This window comes from Diachasmimorpha longicaudata, chromosome 16 (assembly GCF_034640455.1).
Source record: "Diachasmimorpha longicaudata isolate KC_UGA_2023 chromosome 16, iyDiaLong2, whole genome shotgun sequence".
In the NCBI taxonomy this organism is placed as follows: domain Eukaryota; kingdom Metazoa; phylum Arthropoda; class Insecta; order Hymenoptera; family Braconidae; genus Diachasmimorpha; species Diachasmimorpha longicaudata.
Window position 1 is genome coordinate 5,841,547 of NC_087240.1, and position 14,538 is coordinate 5,856,084.

Below are 14,538 nucleotides of genomic sequence, written 5' to 3' on the forward strand. Positions count from 1 at the left end.
AATACCTCAGACTTCGATGCTTGACGAGGATTGCTGAGGAATTGTTCTTAGCCCAACGGGTGGTCTCCTGCTCCTCCTTTTTTCCCCCGAATTGCAATTTCTCACTCAGTAGTGGCATCTATCCCTCTTCCTCTCACTCACTCAATCCCTGGCAGCTTGCAAACAGAAAGCAAGCTACATTGGAATCCTTCGTGTCATGGGCCCCGTTCGACTGTTACGGTCTGTCGAACGTGAAAACCCTTGAAATATTACTCGCCCCTTTTACTCTCTCTGTCGTGATTAGATTTACGAGGTAAAGGGTCACATGCACTTAGAGGGAGACGGACAGCAAGGACAGGTACGCTCGGGACGTGCGTTTGATTGTAAGATTTCTATTCGTTCAGTCTTTTTTTTTTTTTTTTTTTAAGAGCACTCGAGTGTACACATTTTCTATTGTATTGGGGCAACCCTTTCCGGGGGACAATTGATATGACAGTGAAACATCCCGGCGATTTTTTCATTATTTCGCTCCTCGGATTTATGATTGAGAGAGGCCATGGGGTGGGGTGAAGCTCTTACACTTGTGGGGAATTTCAAATGATATTTCAAATTTATTTCTTTTAGCTTAATTACGAAAAATTTTATCCATAAATTGTGAATCAATTTCTATGGAGATACCTTTTCGTCAACTAGCAAAGGAAATAAAAAAAATCCTCTTCCCCCTCCCCCTGGAACAGGTTTCTCGCAACTTCAGCTGGAAGATAAGCAAGAATTTCCAGCTTAGTTTTTATTACTCATTTCAAAAACAAACTCAAATGAATAAATCACCCCCACATCATTCCACTCTCTTATCACCCCGAGAAAAATGTTGAGTTTATTATCTGAAAGACTGAGATCCTCAACGAGATTAGGAACCCCACTCAACCACTTGGGACGGACCCAGATATCTCATCGCACTGATCCTTTCAATTTTTTTTCGGAAGAGTTCTAAAAAAAATTTCTGTGATAATGAGCAAGATATCGTCGTGGATGACACGGAGAAATGAAGATATCCCCATTATTTTATTGCTTTATGATTTCATTCGTGTGAAACTGTCGGATTATTTTTTAGAATTTTTTTTTTTAGCAACGACACCTGTTTTTGAGCTATAACAGTACCGATGTTTCGATTTTGGTGATGCTTCGGTATTCCAAGGACACAGAGATGATTTATGACAGGATTGATGGTCATGTTTACTGAGGGACCACCCTGGGATGGCCCCAATTTTATTGGCCATCCACGGTAATTCCTTCGAAGGGCCGCATTCACAAGAAATGGTAAATAACGTAGTAAGGAAATATGTTCCAGCCACTTTACAATCTCAAACTTACTGTACTCAAAGAAATGGTTTATTTCAAACAAATAAAATTTATTTGAATGAAATAAATCACCGAATGCCCCACAAAAATTTAAACAAAAATTGTCGAATTAATATTTCACGCGACAAGAGCCCTAAGTGAAGGCATCGTAATTCCGGTGAGAAAAGGACAGTGAAAATAATCTCGCAAACCCTGGAATAATATCTGGTGAAGCCAGGGTTGCAGTGGCATCAAACTCCAACCTTCGGTCTCACCGCGGTGCTGTACGTAATCGCATTATCGTAGTCCCAAGGGAGGATTCGTAAGCGCGAGTAAAACTTTTGGAAATCCAACTGCCAACTCCTGGGAAATCCATTCACTATTTTTGTATTTCTTTCTCGTTCTTTTGAGTAAAAGGAATAATATTGTTTTAGGATTTTTTGGTGAAAATGTTTTTGAGAGTTATTATTACAAGGTAGTATTAATGGGACATTTTACGGGCTCAGTATATTCTTCAAAAATTTAAACCGATGTTTCATGAAATTTGGTAATTAAAAATTCATAACTGTGCCGAAAAACCATTCGTTAATCTGTTGATTCTCAAACATTTTTCCCCCTACCCAGCCCTCTCCAAAAGAAAGATCAATCAAGAAATCGCCACATTATTCGCACAACACAACAAAGAAAACCCAAAAGAAATCGTTATGCAAATAATTCACAAAAATCCAAACAATCCCCCCAAATTTCTCCATTCACTCCCCGTGATTTCTTTCAACCCCATTGAATGGCATTATTCAGGTGTATTCAAATGAAATCCCACGTGCTTTCTATTTAACCACGTCCTACAGGTAAATTCCCTCCCTCCAGCCCCTCTATAATCCAACAAACAATTGGGTTAGGTAAACGGGTACGAAAGAATAAAGTGCTCGTTACAATTCAAGATGTCACGCTTTTGAAATATTCCTAAAAAACATGTTCATCTCGCTCTCTCGGCCCTTTACCCATAAAAATATCAGTAGTCTCGAGTTTCGCGTTACGTTCCTGTGGATCGACAGCTTTCATCCGGTTCTCCGTTGGGGATCTGCATTTGAATAGGCAGCCCAACACCTCAGCATCCGACATTGGTCTCTTCTGTTGGCGCGAAAATGCGCGGGGCCAGAAAAAAAACCCTTCCACATAACTTTAACCTTTATGAGAGGGAGAGGAGGGAGGGAGGGAAAAGCCCGAGGATAATCCGGTGCGTGACACAATGTTCGCGTAACCGACGTGCCGGGACCCCTTGGGCTATCCCGCCTCGGGATATCAGGTCTTTTTCTTGAGAAGTCGGAAGAGGAGGCGGCGATGAGGAGGAGGGGGAAATGGGTCTTTTGGTTGGGGCACACACGCGCCGCATAATCCTCAGTGTGCATTCATCCTCAGCACGGGCCAGCGAGGTTTGGTGGGATGAATGACGATATGGGGATGGTTGTGATTTTCACATTATAAACAGCACGCGCCGATAGTGGAAATTATTTTTTTTTTATGCAACGTTAAATTTCAGGGGTGGGAGGTTAGGAAATTTCGGGTTTCAATGAAAATTGGCAGAGAAGATGGAAATTTGCATTCTGATATTAATGTTCGGTGTATAATATACTAAACACTTGCATTGTAAAATGAAAAAATATATATCCACGTACAATATAATACAATATAATCAACGACCATTTCCCACAATCTCTAGTTTTGATAAATATCCTAGAACCCCTTTAGCTGCACACACAGAGGCACCCCTACCCCCGTTATATAGGCGTGTCACAACGAAATCTGTGTAATCCCGCATACGTTTCCCATGAATATGCATCTGCGAGCCTAATGCGATTTGATTCACGATCGGCCCTCTCCTCTCTCGTTATAACGACCTATAAAACCGTGACAAAGGAAGGCCTCCAAACTACGTCAAATAAAATGGGAAATTTTAGCGTTACATTTTGTTATTTTTAATGGGACACCACATTTATTATTTTTTCTCCTAACATATGGTGAATTGATCGATTCCACATCGATCGCATAAATTTATTTTTTTTTTCGAGGTCAACGATTCAACGCCGGAAACAAAGTCCAGTTAAATTTTTGGGATTTTACCCCCCTCTAATCAATGGCTATATTTGTATGGCCTATTTTGGGTTACTTTTTGACGTGTGTGCGCCTCATTGGCGGAAGACACGAGGGTCTGCATCGCTCAAGGTCATCTGTCTCTCTTGCAAAACACTATCATCAGGAGTTCGTGCAGGTGCAGGTGGTTTTGGACTAGGGGGAGCTGAAAAAAAAATTCGGTGAAAAAAATTAGTGCAATTTGGAACACAAACAGCGGACGCTTCAAAGGGTTTCAGTATTGCATTTAATTATATGGAGAGGATATTACTGAAATTAAGGGAGACATGGGGGAGGGGATTATCTTCGTGTACTGAGGAGTGGGGGTATTTATGCAGGAGTAAAGGATGTGGTGAGTCTCGTGTAAATCAGTCGTTGATTGGACGTGAATGCACGATAAGAAATATCGAGGGAAGAAAAAAAATTCCAGTCAGAAGAAAAAATGAAGAAATTCGGGAAAATTCATACTTGGGAAATTTTTATTTGAAGGTTAGATGAATATGGATATTTTGAAATAGTAAAGAGAACCAAGAGCCAAGTACCGTTTGTACCTAACAACCTTCTTCCCCAAATCCGCCATGTCCAAGTGTATATTGGAAGACATAAAATTTACGATCACCGGACGTGAAATACTTTGGACGAAGCTTCACTCGTAGAGTCCGTGAAAAATTTTGTACGCGGGGGTGCCAAGCAATAAAGCGATTTATAACGTTTCGCTCCGGGGCTGTATTCTTCTTCCGTCTCTGTCCCTCTTTTACTTTCTGGCACGTCGAGGGAGCTAATTCTAAGTTTTCTTAGTACTGAAGAATGGCAGGTGAGAAAACTTAGGGGGAGGAGAAGAACTCTCTTAAAATGTTGGAGCTGTAAAATTCCTGAATATCGTAAACTGGAGAACGTCATTGGCATTTTGAGTGAAAAAATTGTTATAAAAGTTTGGTAATTAACGAATCAAATTAAAAATTTATTATCTGCAAATCTGATCTTTTCCATTTTCATTCAAGAACGAGGAGAAACAAATTTAGGAAAATATAGAGTTTAGGAAGAATCAATCGTTTCCAGATTTCCATTGTTAAACTCAGTGGAAATTAATATTTAAGGAATGACTTTTCGAGTGTCTCGTGCGTGAAAAAAAAAGTGGAAGCCCGTGCACCTTACATGGAATCCCTCGTAACGCTCCCCGAACAACCTGAATTCCCAAATACCTGAAAAACTCTGGAAGGACCAAAACAGTCCTTTAAAAATCATCCACTTGATCAAAACATGCCCCACCTGCGCGCAAAAAGCGACTGTCCCCTGGTCACTTCCACACCCCCGGAATCAGGTTAATCCCCGATTGACCTCTCCTCCTGCCCTTTCTCCCCCTCACCACACAGAAGCCGGGGTTCTGGGCGCCTCCCAGGACCCACCGCACATCGCCACTAATTCTCAGGGCCCAGCTAAAAAAAAATTACACCAAGACCCAAAACCAAGAAAGGGATTCCGGTCCGGCACGCGACCACAACCCGATTCGGGGTTGTAACAAAAAGGTACCCTCGACGCATCGGTCACATACGTGTATGGATGCGGATGGGAGAGGCCAAAATGCCTCGGACTTCTTCACAATTCACTTCTCTCATGGTACCCCCCACAATCTCACCCTCTCTCTCTCTCTCTCTCTGGATCTTCCCTGGCCCATCAGCACCGGGTCCATTCCCGGTTACTTCCTCGTGCCGAGAGTACGACAGGTAGATCCCAGTGCATCTGGACATAATGGGGGAGAGGAGGAGGGAGGTGGATCTGTTGGCAGGACAGGAATGTCGAAAAGTGAATCGTAGATGTCTTAATGAAATTACCGCGATGGTTGGGGGCTGCAAATGACACTTATAACATCCACAATTTAACGATCATTATTATGCGATAACCTCATACCCTTACACGCACTAGTTCTACCAATTTTTTTTTTTTTCAACTCTCAAGGACAATATGAAGGGTTCAACGTCGGATGTAGGTCATTGATTCAAAGGATATCCGCTTGTTCATCGCATGCGAGAGAACTAAATCGTTTTCTTTTAATTTTTTTTTCCTTCCTCTGTACTGGGCGCTTCTCAAGAACCTCGGGCTGGAATAAATACCTGCCAATGCGTGTATGTGCACTTGCGCTAGTTACCGCCCATGGTGACACCCCCTTCCGGCTCGATGATCACACATCGACTGTACATAATGGGGAGAATGTCGTGCCATGTACACCCGGGATTTATTCTGAGATAATAACATTTATGAGAATGAAAAAAAAAATTTTGTTACGAACGTGTTATTCAGGGATTCTCAGAATAGCTCGGTTATGAATGGGGATGCACTAGAGGGTTACTCTTGGGCACTGCTTGAAAGGTTGAGATATTTCAAATAGAGCACTGTAGGCAGTAAGAAATAATTTGTTTTGTCAAGAGAATTTCATTTAACTTCAATTCGTTACACAATTCGAGATTTTTCACTGACCCGTGATCGTAGTACTGGCATTTTTTCGAATTGTAAATCACCAAGAAAAACTTGAATCTATTTTATCCACCGACTCATTCCTTTCACGTCCATCAAGATTTGTCAGTAGAGAAAAAAAAAATCCCCCGCTTTTTCTTGAAATCACAACAATGCACGAGCATTTATTCCCGGTGAAATTTGTGTTATGTCCCTTTAACCGGGCAGCTACATCTGAGCACCCCTATACGTGTGCTGACGTGGGGCCGGTGCAAGTATTTTTTGGGAAAAGCCAGAAAGGATTCTGCCGTGGGAAAAAGGGGCGCAGGCAAGAGTTGGATTTCAAATAAAAACGGAAGAAAAAAAAAACAACAAAGGAAGATAAAGGGGGGAAGAGAAAGGGTGGCTGGATGGAGAGGGGGATGAAACGTCTCTCGTATCGCAAATTTTCACGCTTTTACGGAGAAATGCGATGATATTAGTTCCATGAAAAAATGTAATTTAGGAAAAGGTTAGGGGGAAAAGGGTTGAGTGCGAAAAGGGGGTTAAAAAATTTATTAAAAGGCCAAGTGGTTGGCGGTGGTTTCGATTTTGTGATGGAGGGTACCCCATTGGATCGTATAAATTTTTTAATATCAAGAAAAATTGAATGAAAGGGTTAATTTCTGTGGTCATTCTGGCCATTGTTGCTTTTTTATCCCTCGAGAATCATAAAAAGGTTAAAATCCTTTTTTTCGGTTTGAAAAAATTCTTTTTTTCTAATGTCGAAAAAAATCGTGCCAAGGACTTTTTGATTTATACACTGATTCCTCGGACTTTTTAACCCGCCAAATTCGCACGGTTTAACGGAAAAAATGCCTGATTTTTCCTTTCAGTGATCTCACACATTGAAATGGGGAATACGAACGATATTAAATTTTATGAATAGGGCATTATGCCAACTCCTATGAGATCACCATAATGGACGTAATTATTTTATGAGATTCGCTAGTGATTGCCATTTACAGAGATTCATTTTTCAGACACTGGAAACGGAGAATATTTGAACCGGTCCTTACTTTCTCCTTCTTTCAATCCTATTCTAATATCGATTATTAGATTTCTACTTTTGGAATTTGTATTTCCGCAGTTTATGGGGTTTACTGGACCTGTGGAGTTCAGAAGTTTGAACGACTGGCGTCTCACGCTGTCGTTCGAGGGTATGAGAGAAACTCGATCGCGCATTTTCTTTCGAAGCCGGAAAGAGAAAGTGCCGACAGTACTCAAAGACAGAATGCTAATGGCTCCTACGGGTGGGCAACAGAGAAAACGCTTCACGTGTCTTTGCGAGATGGGCTCGGATTACCGGAAATCGACGAGATGAAAAATATGTTGCTAAATATTTATTGAAGAGTTCTATCATTTTTTTTGCCATTGTTGATTTACCAATAAAATTCTCATTTCATTTTCTTTTTTTTAAATCGTTTGTTTATCTTTCAATCACTGGTATTAAGCCCTCTTGAGAGAACCAGATGTAATCCTCGCTAGAGGAAAATCCCAATCAGCTGGCCCAGAACATTCAGAGAAAGGGAAAGAGGATCTTCTCGACAATGGCTTCACTTATATTTTTCTTTGGACTTTTACTCTGTCCTTGAAGTTCCAGTGTGCCTCCTTGTGAGGTCACACATGGGCAACACGAGTGACATCCAGTGACACATGTGACACATGCCTCCACTCAAGGACAAGCGGGGGAAAAGAAAATTTTGGTGATTAAATAGTGGGTGGTTTGCAGCATTTTTCCTGCCACTGAAATTATTTGTAACGTTGCACTAAATCCTCCACGTTCCAAAAGAGAAATAACTATACATAACTCTACATTTTCAAGAGAAACTATACAAAAATTATTTTGCTTGGAAAATAATGACTTTATCGCTGAGTTGGACTCGGCTTTTTCAACGAAAATAGATGAGGAAAGGGGAAAATCATATGCGTAATATAACTGCTCGTTTAACGCTCAGCTGAGGCCGCAGGGCGTTCCGCAGGGTTACCTCGCCAACCAGTTGAAAAAAAAAAAGCACCGCCAGGGAGATATAGCGAACTCAACCCCTCAACCCCTTTCCCTCGCGGATCCGCACCGACTCTGGTTTCGGCATGCCGGGGCATTAGTAAAAACGCGATATTGTCTGATTCAACAGGTCGTCGGCTTTCACCCTTCCGCGACCCACCACCTCCACCACTCCCCTTCACCCCCCGGCCTTTTCCATCGAGACTTCCCAAGCAGTCGTCGGTGTATTAAATGAACTTGTGGATGGGGTGATTCCCTTCAAGTTCTTTTTACCGTGCACCAGAATTTATCTTAGGAATTCTTCTCCGTTCGCTGGGGAAAATCCCATTTCCTAAGTTATGAAAAACTAATGCATTTAACATAATTTTCCTCGCGATTTCCGATGCAAATATTTAGGGATTTATGGAGAATTTTCACAGAAGATCGTGGAAAAAATTGATATTCCACTCAAAAAATTTCCAGTGCCATAACTGGAATTTTTTCTTAAATAACGGGTGTTGATTTTACTGTAGCGGAAATTTACATTGATATTCATGACAATGAAGTCACAAAAAATGCCAAATGTTCCTAGAACAAAGAATTCACATCTGCTGTGAGATTTCCCCTGATCTCGCAAAAATATTCTATTGGGAATTCCATTCCGGCATCCTGCCAAGTTGAAATACATTTCACGAGCAACAAAGGTCTCCAAAGACCTTCTAATCTCCTCATTCGTCATCTAGAGAGGTGACTGGACAATTTCCACTGCCAATGCAACTGCTTCCAAGAACTCTGAGCCCCAAATCCAACAAAGAAGAAATCATCGCTGTCCTCCCAGAATTTATTGTATTATTATGGAACGAGAATTTGTTCCATTATTTAAAAAGAGAAAGTGAGATATAATGTATTTTCTACAATCTTTGGAATCTTTTTTTTTAATTGTCGCAATAATCACTGAAAGCAACCAAAAAAAAATTAATTAATTGGCCATTTTCTAGCCCATTTTCGGAATAATTGCCGAAAGTTCATAAATTTCTATTACAATTGAGCAGAAACTTTGGGCAGAGACTGTCGCGCGCCGATGCCCTTAAGACAAATCCAATAAAATAAATTCTTGAATATGACTCGGACTATTTGAACTATTCGTCGAAAAATTCAGTGGCATCCGAAAAATCACCAGTCCGGAATAACTCGCCAGTGTCGATCCCCATCTCCCTCCGAAATTCAATAAAATCAGCCGAAAATAAAAGGCAATGAGAAAAAAAATCATTTGTCCGTAAAGACAGAAGTGAGGAAGCAGCATTTTTCCAATGGACAAACAAGGGACGATAGGCACTCGAAGGAGTGAAGAAAGTATGAGACATCAGAGAGAATGTAAAAATGCCGAGTGAGCTTCAGCATCTGCCGACAGGCAGAAAACGCAAGTAGCTGAAGTGAAACAAACCGATGAGAAAGACACCATCACGGACGATCGGAGGATTCGAGGGCCCACGAAGAGTTTGCGCTTCCCAGGCTCTCTCGGGATGCACCTGGTCCCCCCCTTTATATATATATTTTTTTTATTTTTCACTCGGTGCACGGGGGCGCCGGTGTTCGCTGAGCTCCTCCTCTAAAATCTATCCGAGCGCCTGAAGATATGCTTTCGTGAACCTGAATAGCGCACATCACTGGATCTACTCTCCTCTCTATTCTCCCTCCAGCGCCACAAAAATGAATAGAATCCCGCAGAGCCCATCCCATCGTTCCGGAGATTTATCTTTTTTTTTTCGGCAGCGTACGAACTATCGGGAGGGGGTATATTTGATGTCAACGCTTTCTTCGATATTTTATTCTTATATTTTTGAGGATGATGATCTACCGGATGTATCAAGCGAGGCTGGACTGATGGACATTTTTCGGAATAATCGGGGTTTTGATTTTTCAAGAATTTCACGGGGGGAACTGGCCGATAAAAAAAATCAACATGAATGTTCAATGGAAATTACGTATCTGACACGACCCCCCCCCCCCAATCATAAATTACGTTAATTGAACCCCCGAAAGAATAAATCCCCCATCGTATCAGTTTTCGTATAATATACGATCTCATAAACTATATAATCGACTTCACATACTCAAGTTTGGATTACCCATTACCCTCATCTCCACTTGCTCGTTAGGGGGTGGACCATCTGGCGTTTACCATCGTTGCATCTAAAACACTGCGGTTGAATTGAGGAACCGTGATGGTAAAACGAAAGAGGCCATGGGAACGGAACTTCGCATGTGTCGATTCGATGGAGTTTATCCGAACGATCCCCCTCCCCCTCCCGCCCCTTCATCACCGCTGTTGCTTCACTCTTCCGTCGTGTTTTCCGCTACGTACCACTCAGAAATGTCCCGTTATTCCCGGGGGAATACAAGGATCATTATCCTGCATTCCCCCCTCTTTCAGTTTAATCTATGATCTCGTTCATAAGTTTATCAATATGCCCGTGTAATTAATTGATCCCGAGTAATCACGGAGGATCGACGACCTCCTCCCGAGGGTCGAATACGTGACAAAACGATGATGATTGGGAAGGTCAGTCTCACGAGCAGAAGGGAGGGGAAAAATTGATGGAATTTTTTCTGAGCTCTTCACGTTTCGCTGAATTTTTTATTTCCTTCGAATGATTCAGTGTTATGGATAAGGCTTTTGCAGATGTACGATAAGAATTAATGGTGATAGAAATAATCGTGATACACAATATAATATATAATATAATATCATTTGAAGAAAAAGGCTCCAGACGAAATGGAACCGACACTCTCCGCGTTATTGACTGACCAATTAATTATAAGTAAAATTATTTATAAGTAAAAATAAGCGTGTAACCAAAGAGTACTTGACCAAGCGATAGGATAATTTCTACTGCATTTTTCTGGCTATGTAAGAAGATAGGGTTTTAGATTCTGGAGGGATAATACACTGGCTTCCTGGATGGATTATATCACAGTTGTTAGAGATTTTCTGTGCGGGGTAAACATAACAGAGATACTGGAGGATTAACGCAGTATTTCTTAGGGCTCGGGGATGCCCTAGGATTTTTCCTTTTTTTGTGATGTTTGGGAGTATTCTTTTGATGAAAATATGGAGGTGACATGACCTGCCTTTAGTTGCTTTGAGACGGTGGGGAATACGGGAGAGTCTCGAGGATTTCAGAGGGGATGAAAGTTGGCAGATCGAGGAGGGGAGGATGGGGATGATTCTATTTGTGCATTTTTTTTTTGATTGATTTACACGACTGAGACAGGTTGAGGGAGGAATTTGTTTGGAGGGAAGGGGTTCTGGGGAGGTTACAGCTAAACAAATTATAATTTAATCTTCTCAGCCGTTAAATCAATATTAAAATTCGTCAATTAGATTATATATATTTTTTCAATCATAAAAATTCATTGTGAAAATTCATCTTACTTTTCTGCTTTGCTGATGATTCCATAAAATTTAATGCTTCGACGAAATTATTGCCCATATCAATATTTCATCCAATTAGATATCTTCAGTTTCGTTTTATTTCGAGGGAAACTTCTCCAGCAAAAGATTGAATTTATGAGGAGTTCAGAAAAACTTGCAACATCACGTACATACTTTATCCAACCGTTTAAACTTGCACCTATACGTGAGGATGCAACTCATTACAGCAGCTGTCTTAGTATCGTGAGAAAAGCGATTGTGCATCGATGACTCCCCTGTCAGTTCATCCCAACACTTTCAGCCTTTTTGTAGATATTAACTCGAAGAAACCCATGACTGCATTAATCATTTTTCCTCCACAAATAATGAACCCAGAAACCCACCCAATCCGAGGGAATGAAAAAAAAACTGGACGTGAATGGAATCCAAATTACGAGATATAAAAAAAAAACTTCAACAAAAAGTGCTAGAATTCTAAAACCGGAAAACAAAGAATTTTAACTCATTCAATACTCGACTCACTGGATTATCATAAATGAATATTTAATGAATATCGTTAAGGTGAGTCAGACGAAAAGATTGGGCGATGATTTTGTCTCTCAACACGAATTAGAGAATTTTTGAATATCTTGTCTTGGGATAAAAAGGAGAAGCACTTTAATTTCAATGGTCAAGTGTTTGACAATTTTCCGGAAAACCCCCACCATTTTCATTCCACAATGCTGAGAAGGCCCTCTACCCGCCTCACTCCGCCACATTTTTGGCCCCAACAAATCTGGCCGATAGTATCCCACAGCCTTGAGAATCATTACAAGCGAGCAGGAACATATGGTCCATGGAGAAGCGACTGTGCGTCGCGCCCGTTCGAGGAAGACTCTCGTAATCTTCCTATTTATCACAGGATGCTTGCAAGCGGCAATAAACTTGTACCCAGGTTTAATCCTTTGGCATAGTAGTTTTTCCAGAGAATGAAAATAAATAAAAAAATTCAACAAAAATTATGGCCCCTCACCATCGGTACACACGAGGGGGCAATTAGAGTCTTCTCTCCTCGTAATTGCGATGTAAAATATACTGACATCGAGTTTTGATGTAGAACGATCAATGGAAGGGGGTGGGGAGGTGAAAGGGTGATGATAGAGGTCAGTTGCTGTTACTAATGAATAAATCGACATAACAGCAATGAAATTATTCCGGATAAAATTGTTATTTAAAGTTTCTATTTTCATTTTCGGATATTCATTATTTTATTAATTAGCTATCGTTCTGAGAATCGTATGAACATTTGTACATGTGTTTTGCATCATGAGGTACTTGTGTATGGCATCATCAAAATACATAATTCACAATGTTTTTTCATACATCATTTATTTTTTTCTTCATTTATTTTAGATAATTTGTTTTTATCGTGGCGGCAGTGAGCTTTCTCCCTCTTCACATGTTCAATCGAATTTTGTTTAATTGTTTTTTGTGTTGATTAGAGATGGTTGGAAAGTATGCGCATTGATGATAATTTTTATAATTTTTCTTTGGGTTTCGCTACTGTTTTTTATTAGTGATTTGAGAATATAAAAACGCATGAGCCGCCACGCAGCTCGTTGACGATAATCATTCCATTTCTTAACTTTCATTACTCTATAGGTTTAATATTTTTATTTATCGTTAATACCAAAAGAACTATTCCGTTCACAACGAATTAGAAAACATAGAAATTCAGCTAGGAGACGCATAGCAATATGGGACTACACCTAACATCATGTGATTTAGTAATTTTTTTTCTTACTTTTTTAAAGGATTTTTATTAATAATTGTTGATAAAACAATATTGCTTCGTCATCAGGTAGATGTTCTCTAACTCTAGTAATGATGAGACACGTTTATACTAAATTTCATTTTTTATTTAATAGTTTTTGTTACAATTAAACATTTGAGGTGCATAAGGAGACAATTGAATTTGTTTCTAATTCCTTCATTTATTTTCCAAAAAAATTTCACAGCGAGTTCAACAGTTGGAGAATTAAAAAGTGTCTAGTTGGAGAAACCGGTAAATTTTCGATGAAAAATACTGGTAATTAATGTTTTAAATTAGTAGAATGGAAACTCCTCTGAATTTTGAATATTGATTGAGCCTGAAAAAAATCTCCAAAATGTCTGAGAAATTCGGATATTTATGTCATCATTTAATTGAAAAAACTTGAAGAGATGAGTGGATCATCAACTTGTTTCATCCACCGAAAATTTTCCTGGCTATGCAGCAATTTGATCTCCAAAGGAACTTCCCTTGAAAAACGATTGGAACTTCAGATACGTAAAATCTCCTTATTCCACCTCATTAAACATTCTCCATGTTTACCAAATTTATTTTATCGATTTGTCTCTCCTCCTCCCTCAATTCTGTAACAATTCTCTAATTTACGAATGCCCAAAGTTACCTCCCCCCGAAAATCACTCCAAATGAATGGGAAAACCAAGAAATAAGGGGAAAAAATGAGAAAATAAACATGAAAAATTCGTGAAATAAAATATATTTAGAAAAACAGAATTAAACGCATATAAAATAATACAGTTTCACAAAATTATCCAAAAAAAACACATTCTCATAATTATTTCTTTCTCATCGACGTAATAACGGCCGTATACAGGAACAGAAACCACGTTGTATCATTAAATATCATTATCATTTGAGAGAGGGTGTATTTCAACTTTATTTTTCATCACCACGTACAGTGAATTTATCCCTTCATTCATTTTACTCTTTTACTTTAATAACTTTCACGTATATTTATGGCACAAGTGAATTAAAAAAAAATCTATTTCATCATATTCATCATACAATTATTACTCCAGAAATCCATCTAGAAAAATGTTTCCAAATTCATCTCGTGTATTTAATCCACACTTTTTTTTACAATTCAAGACGGATTCGAAGTTTCCAATTCGTAATTTTATTTCCATCGTTTATTTTATTATTTCATTCATTCAATGAAAGGAAAATGCCCACGAAAAATTAAATTATAATTGTGATCCAAATGATAAGAATTAATTATAGAAAAATTGGGGGGAGGGGGGAGTAATAGTACAAAAAAAGGGTAAATAAAAAACGAACATTAGAGTTTGGCACAACCAACGGTAATTTGGTACTGTGTAAGAGGCGATATATTTTTTTTTCTCTATCATTCAT

The 14,538-nt window shown here is 39.5% G+C and overlaps 1 protein-coding gene across 4 annotated transcripts in view; it reads right to left on the reverse strand.

Moving 5' to 3' along the window:
- The window catches only part of LOC135170233 (uncharacterized protein), a 96,496-nt gene that overhangs the window by 31,172 nt on the left and 50,786 nt on the right, over positions 1-14,538 (reverse strand). The window contains exon 9 of one of the 4 annotated variants that reach the window (XM_064135865.1): positions 6-221. The exons of the other annotated variants lie outside the window; for them this stretch is intronic. The gene's annotated coding sequence lies outside the window, so the exon portion shown is untranslated. The remainder of the gene's footprint in view (positions 1-5; positions 222-14,538) is intronic. 4 annotated transcript variants of the gene reach the window in all.